This window comes from Hemitrygon akajei, chromosome 23 (genome assembly GCF_048418815.1).
Source record: "Hemitrygon akajei chromosome 23, sHemAka1.3, whole genome shotgun sequence".
Classification (NCBI taxonomy): Eukaryota; Metazoa; Chordata; class Chondrichthyes; order Myliobatiformes; family Dasyatidae; genus Hemitrygon; species Hemitrygon akajei.
The window spans coordinates 48,592,123-48,600,427 of NC_133146.1; positions in this window are offsets into that span (position 1 = coordinate 48,592,123).

Genomic DNA, 8,305 nt, shown 5'->3' on the forward strand with positions numbered 1-8,305 from the left:
GTGAGACAGAATAGAGATGAACGCATCATCTTAAATGACGTCCATGCAATTATTGCCACCTACACCAATAACAGTGACTTTAATTTCCTCTAGAACGGGGGGGGGGGGGGGGGGTGTCCCAACCTTTCTTATTAACCAACGGGTCCATAGCATTGTGTAACTTTCATACACTTGCACGCTCCAATTTTTAGAAGGGAGTTTTGTAATAAAATCATGGTGTTACATCATTAAACTTCTTGTCAGATTTAACGACTGTCCTGTATGCAATCCAGCTCCTAGCAATGAAATCTGAGCCCCTACCTAGTCAAGTAGACTGGTGGGGTCTACGTTTTGGAGTAGAATAATTCCATGAAGGTCAGCTCTTGTGACTGGTTGAGGAGGAAGACAATGAGCAATCAGTGCTTGTAGAATGGTATGGCATGTGATGTTGGTGGTGCAGTTGTTGATATGTTGGCTGTCTGTAGCTAAACATACAAGGTCCCAGTTCTGCACCAAGCTCAAATATTTTGTGTGTGAGCTGCATCAGAACATGAAATTATCTGACCTTCATGCATCATAACTTCAGCACTCATCGTGCAGTGCAATGAAATTTCTCTTCTGGTCTGGTTTACAAAACGACTTTCAGCTTTTATTTTTGCTTGGAGGCACAAGTGACTACAGATGCTGTAATCTGGAGCAGAAAACTAACTTCTGGAAGAAATTGTAGAGGCTGAGAAATGGAGAATGTAGAAAGAAGGTAGATAATATAAAGAGGCGAGAGAGAGAGGCTGGGCAGGTGCTGGTTGGCAATAGAGGGGATGTTGGGCAGATGGAGCCAGGTAGGGTAGAGGGAGGGCAAGACTTGAGAGACACTCAATGCTGGCTGATAGGTAGAAACAGATAAGGAAAGAGGAAAATAAGGGAGGCATATGGCTCCTGTTTCAAAGTTCAAAGTACATGTATTATCGAAGCTGGTATACATCATACAACCTTGAGATTCATCTCCTTACAGGCAGCCACAAAACAAAGAAACCCAATAGAACTCATAAAAAAGGAGGGGAAAGTAGAGATAGAGAAAAAGACTAGAAGGACAAAGTGAGATACTGTCTCCCTACTCCATCCCCCTCCCCCCTTCCTCATATGTTCCATCTGCCCACTTTTACATCCTCATTTGGTTCCACTAATTGTCTACCATATCTTGCCATTTCCATTCTTTTCTTTATATTGGCTATCTCTCCTGTGACCTCTCTGTCCTGATGCAGGGTCTTGATTCTTAACATCAAACACCCTTCTGCCTCCACAGATGCTGCCTAACCAGCTGAGTTTCTCCAACAGTTTGTTTTTAACTTTATTCTCATCCTCCACTCTTTAAAACTATTGCCTAACTCAGCAGCTCATACTTGCAGGACAAAATTTTAGCTACAAATTCATATTTTTTAAAGTATTTACTCAAAATTAATTTCAAAAGTTTGAATGATTACTGAAGTTCATCATCCCTACTGGGGCACAGACTGCCAACAGCAGCTCACCAGAGTCCTCTGTCCTGGATCAGTCTTTCAAGTTGTCCCCAGGTGTAGCCCATCTTCTTCCAGGTGAAGATGATTCCTCTCCCAGGAATGAGAAATTTCGAGCTTAGGTTGGCATTTCTGCAGCTCTGGATTTTTATAGGATGGGGTTGCTAGCCCATGGCCAACCGTCTCAATGCTGGAGTTTAAACAACAAAGACTATGTAAACTTTATCAGTCTTATTATCAGATGTTGCGGTGTTTGGAAGAAACTTCTATCATGTATAATAGACCTGCTGCTCTGTCAGTTGACAACCATTGTGAAGTTAGCACTGATACCCTACATTTCACAGACACTTTGACAAATTCCTGTGTGAAACAACTGTTTAAAAATAACGTGAAATGGTAATTTTAGAGTTGCTGCATGACATTACTTGTGAAAATTCACACAGTGTAATCGAAGAGTTGTGTGACTGGACTAAGGATTCTAAGACATGATAATTAATATTGTTAGCATGGCCTTAAATGCTGATTTTTTTCCATTGAGACTTAAAAATAACTTTCATTTCTGAAATATATATTTATACATGCTCCTGGAAAATGGTTCTGCACCAACTTTACTTTTTTTTTAAACTTTTTTTTACATTCATCAACCACAGGGATATGAATGTTGAGCTGAATATCTTCATACGCAGGATCTAACACCTACCAGGGTAAAACAGAGTCAGATGCAGGGTAAAGCCCTCACTAATATTCCAAAATGCCATGGCCCAACGTAAGAAGGTAATATCCACATGCACTTTTGCATCATTTTTGCCCCTTCTCATTAAAAAATCTGGTTTAGAAAACATGCTCACCTTAGAATGCATAGAAATGCATGTTTTTTTTTACTAAGACTGATTAATGCAAATAATCCATATGACACAATTTTGATCTACAGACCTACCAGGAATGGAATTGCAATTGCCTCAAATTCACCCATTTTCCTTTCAGCCAATAGATAGATTTCATCCAGTCAATTGGGTTTGGAATCTTTGAAACTAGCTACTAAACCATTCAGATCTCTTCAAACAGCTTTTTATTCTCCTTTGAGAATTGCAGCAGCATTATGTAGATATTAGACTTCAGAATGCAGAGTGCTTGGAGTCCTCAACCGTGCAGGCCCTGGAATTTCTTCCTTAGGGGACATCTGATATATTTTTAGCATAAATTCCATTTGTTAGCCCAATTTTTCTGATGTCATGTCTAACCATCCTTACAATTCCATTACTCTACACTTTAAATTAACATAGGTGCAGGAACCATGTATCTACTTTTCATCTCCAAAGTTATGTTGAAAGAGTGCCAGCAGAGGACCTGGAATGCAGTGATGAGAAAGTCTAGTATATTCTACGTCATGGCGTTTAACACTTCAGAAAAGGGAAACTTCATGTTGAGTTTGACTGTGGAGCAATTTTTCAAGGAATATCAAAGCTTAATGCTCAGCCTTTTCAGCGAGCAGATCTCATTAGTTCACTGATTGGAGTCATAACTCAATTCAGAATGAAACCAGTGGTGATCATGGAGGATACAAAATCAATGTTTCATCAGGTTAAAGTACCAGCGAAAGATACATATCTGCTGAGGTTTCTTTGGTGGCCTGATGGTGACCTCACCCAAGATATGGTGCACTTTAGAATGGTGATACATCTCTTTAAAGCAACTTCATCACCAAGTTGCATCAATTTCACTCTTAGGCAATGTGTAGAAGACAATGAAAATCAGTTCAGCTGCGAGATGGTGAATAAGATTTTCCATTGCTTCTAAGTTGATGACTGTCGTTTCTCAGAGTCCTTTGAGTATGTAGCGGTGTCTCTCTATCATGACCTTGTATCCATCCATGATAAGGATGGTTTTTAACTCACAAAGTGGATAAGCAACAGACATAGTGTACTATCTGTGATATTAAGAGAACAAAGAGCAAAGGACATGAGGGATTTGGATTTGGATCAAGATATATCTTTGATGGAAAAAGTATTGTGTAAAATAGTGCAGTCAGTCTGTTACTTTAAAGTTTAACATCACAATCCAAGATAGACAACTTATCAGATGGGGATCTTCTTCAGTTAGCTCCATCTTTGATCCCTTAGGGATCTTGAGTCTGGTGGTGATATCTGCTAAGAAGATCCTACAAGATCTATGTATGAAAGGCTTGGCTGGTATAATACTATACCAACATTAGTTGCTCATGAATGGGCAAGCTTGCTGGAAGACTCTGCCAGCTGTAAGACTCCAAGGTCATTAGATGTTTGAAGCACTTGGATTTTGGAGAAGGTACTGCTGCACAGTTATGCCACATAACAGATGCAAGCAAAGATGGCTGTAGAGTAGTGACCTACCTGGTGTTCCACAAAACTTCTTCTCAGTGTTTTAATTACTGGAAAATCCAGGGTAGCTCAGTTGAAATCAGTTTCTATCCCTTGTATGGAGCTCATCACTGTTACGATGAGAAGCTGTATGGGCACATTGTGGAGGAAGGAGTAACACATGCAACTTTAGGCCTCAATGATTTGGACTGATAGTATTCTTGTGTTGAAATATATCATGAATAATTCTTCCAGGTTCCAAACCTTCATTGTTATCTTAAGGTCTCACAAGCATCTCAATGGAGATATGTAAACACTTCAAGTAACACTGCAAATGTGGCCTCTAGAGGGCTGAAGGTGAAGGCTTCACTGAAGAATAAGTCACAGGTGTCAGGACCTCAGTATCTTCTTCAGCCTGTGAATCCTGATTGTTTTGGAAAACTTCTGCTAGATGATTTGGAAGCCAAGAGGTTTGTTACAATGAATGTCATGCAGATTGAAGAAAAGGTGGATGCACTAACACATATCATTCATCACTTCTTACCTTGGACCCATTTGAGAAAGACAGTGCCCTGGATTCTTTGATTTAAGAACCTGCTTTTGTTTCTGAGTTGGAAGAGGAAGTAATTAAATATTGTTCTATCTGAAATGGATGAAGAACAACGTGGGTATTCTTGGGAAGAGAAATTGAGAAGGTCAGAGATCAGATTGGCTGAGATTATCTTTCAGTGGATAAGTTCAGAAAGGCTGAAATTAGGATAGATTTTGCCAAAGAAAGCAATTTCCAGATGAATTCTTGAGTTTGCAAAGGGGAGAAAATGTGAAAAGGAGCAGTCATGTTTTCGAGCTCAACCTAGTATTTGAAGATGGTGTCTTGAGAATTGGTGGACAGCTTAGTAAGGCAGCCATGCCCGAAGAGTCTAAACATCCTGGAATATTGGCAAAGGATCTTCATATCTCAGACCTCATTCTGAGGCACATACATCAAGAGGAGGGTCATAATCTCATGTTATCCTGGTTGCACCAAAAACACCGGATTCCTGGTGCTAGTACAGCTATAAGAAGAAGCCTGTCTAAGTGTGTTGCTTGTTAATGGTTGCATGCAGCTCCAGACTGCCAGCATTAGGCGGATCTACTTCTGGACAGGGTCTCTCCAAGTGAACCTCTATTCACACAAGTAGAAGTCGACTACTTTGCACCTTGAAGTGAAAAACAGAAGGAGTACAGTGAAGTGGTATGGGGACATATTTATCTGTCTAGCTAAACAATGCGTTCACATTGAAGTGGCATCTTCTTTAGACGCAGATTCCTTCATTAATGCTCTTTGACACTTTATAGCAAGCTGAGGACAGATTTGTGAACTGTGCTCTGATAGTGCAACAAAATTTATTTGAGCTGCCATGACGCTGAGCTCTTCTTCCGTCGCCTCCATTTCCGAGCCTAATTCTTTGACAAGGATTCCCCAACCCACGTTAATAACCCCTTCTCCTTTCTCCCACCTCCAACCTTCTCTTCTTGGACACTCTGCTCTGGTTTTCTGACTGTTCTGGATCTTTTCAGCTCTAATTGCCAACAAGACATCAACTAACTGAACATCAGTACTCCTCTCAACTCTTAAACCTGATCTCCTCTGAATCCACTGCGCTCAACTCTCTGCACCATCCCAACCTTGCCATCAAACCCACAGACAAAGGGAGTGCTGTTGAATTGCGGTGGACTGACTTCTACCTTGCTGAGATCAGGCAGCAGCTCTGACACTCCCTCTTACCTACCCTTGAAAAGGATGCCACTTGGGACCATCAGGCCATTGTCTCAGACACCATCAGCAACCTCATAACTCCAGAGATCTCCCATCCACTGCCCCCAACCTTATCATTCCCTTACCCAGCACTGTTCATTTCTACCTCCTACCCAACATCCACAAACGTGACTATAAAGGTAGGCCCATTGTTTTTGTCTTTTCCTGCCCCAGCGCATCTGTAGATGTGAACTTCCCACTATTCAGGATATTTACAGACAGATGCATAAAAAGGGCCCAAAGGATCATTGAGGACCTAAGGCACCCCAACCACAAACTGTTCCAGCTGCTACCATCCGGGAAATAGTACTGCAGCATAAAAGCCAGGACCAACAGGCTCCGGGGACAGCTTCTTCCACCAGGCCATCAGACTGATTAATTTATGCTGATACAATTGTATTCCTATGATATATTGACTGCTCTGTTGTACATACTATATATTACAAATTACTATAAACTGCACATTGCACATTTAGAGGGAGATGTAACAAAGATTTTTACTCCTCATGTATGTGAAGGATTTAAGAAATAAAGTCAATTCAATTCACTGAACTTGTGTGAGCATACCTCAACTGCATTTTATCCCCTTTGGTTCAGTCCCTTCTCTTCTACATCTATGACACTTCTCATGCCTCAATAACTTCCAGTCCCTGCCCTAACCACCTCATTTTCACCATGGATGTCTAGTCCTTGTATGTTTAAGGTCAAGAGGACATGAAAGTTCTTCTGTTTCTTTCTCAACAGGCCTGACCAGTTCCCCTCCACCATCACTAACCTCCATCTGGCAGAACTGGTCCTCGCCCTCAACACAGCTCCTCACACTTTCTCCAAACTCAAGGTGTTGCCACCAGCACCCGCATGTTCCCCAACTACAGCTATCTGTGGAACATTTCATGTTCCAAGTCTTCCCCGGTATTGCTCCCTAACTCTTTCTGCTCAACTTTGACAACTGTATCGCTGCTGCTTCATGCGCCCATGCTGAGCTCTTTAATTTCATTAGCTTTGTCTCCAACTTCCAACCTGCCCTTCAATTCACTTGGTCCATTTCTGACAACTTTGTCCCCTTTCTGGATATATATATATATTCTCATTCATTCTTTCTCTCTCTCCCCTCTCTCTCTCCCCTCTCTCTCTCCCCTCTCTCTCTCCCCTCTCTCTCTCCCCTCTCTCTCTCCCTCTCTCTCTCCCTCTCTCTCTCCCTCTCTCTCTCCCCTCTCTCTCCCCTCTCTCTCCCCTCTCTCTCCCCTCTCTCTCCCCTCTCTCTCCTCTCTCTCTCCCCTCTCTCTCTCCCCTCTCTCTCTCCCCTCTCTCTCTCCCCTCTCTCTCTCCCCTCTCTCTCTCCCCTCTCTCTCTCCCCTCTCTCTCTCCCCTCTCTCCCCCCTCCCCCCCCCAGCGATATCTGTTATAAACCTACCAATTCTCATGGCTATCTTGACTATACTTATTCCCATCCTGATTCCTGTAAAAATGCGATTCCCTTTTTTCAGTTCCTTCGTCGCAACCACGTCTGTTCCCTGGATGAGGCTTTCCTTTCCAGCACATCAAAGATGTCTTCCTTCTACAAAAATGGGTTTTCTCTTCCTCAACCATTCATGGTTCGCTCACCCGCATCCTTCCATTTCCCTGACATCCGTGCTCACCCCATCTGCCCACCGCCTTAACAGGGATAGAGTTCCTCTTGTCCTCACCTACCAGCCCATGAGCCTCTGCACCCAATACATCACTCTCTGCAAATTTCAACGGAACCCTACCGCTCACCCCCCCCCCCCCCCCACCAACTCTCTGCTTTCCACAGGGATCAGTCCCTCCATGATTCCCTTGTCCATTCATCTTACCCACTAATCTCCCCCGTGGCATGTAGCCCTGTAAGCAGCAGAAGTGCTACCTTCGCCCATTCACCTCACCTCCATTAAGGGCCCCAAACAGTCATTCCAGGTGGGCAACACTTCATCTGAAAATCTGTTGAGGTCGTCTACTGTATCCAGTACTCCCGATATGGCTTCCTCTACATTGGTGAGCCCTGACATAGACTACAGGATCACTTTGACAAACACCTCCTCTCCATCCACAAAATGTGGGATTTCCTGGTTGCCAATCATTTTAATTCCTATCCCCATTCCCTTTCTAAACATCCGTCCATGACCTCCTCTTCTGCCACAAGGAGGCCACATGCAGATTGAACACCTCATATTCCTTCAAGATAGCCTCCAAACTGATGCAATGAACCTCAATTTCTCAAACTTCTGGTATTTCCCCCCACCTTCTTCCCAATTTTGCCATTCCGCACTCTGGCCTCTTACCTCTTCTCCTCACCTCCTCCTAGTGCCTCTCCTCCTTCCCTCATGGTCCACTCTTCTCTCCTACAGATTCCTTCTCCAGCCCTTTACAATTTCCACCTATCACTTCATTCCTATTCTTCCACCCACCTAGCTTCACCTATCACCTTCTAGCCTGATCTCCTTCTCCTCTGCCACCTTATTCTGGCATCTTCCCCCTTCCTTTCCAGTCATGATGTAGGGTCTCAGCCTGAAACATCAACTGTGTATTCATTTCCATAGATGCTGCCTAACTACGGATTTCTTTCAGCATTTCGTGAGTGTTGCTATGACCTACAGACTCACTTTCAAGGACTCTTTACAACTCATGTTCTCAGCATAATTTTTATTTGCACAGCTTAT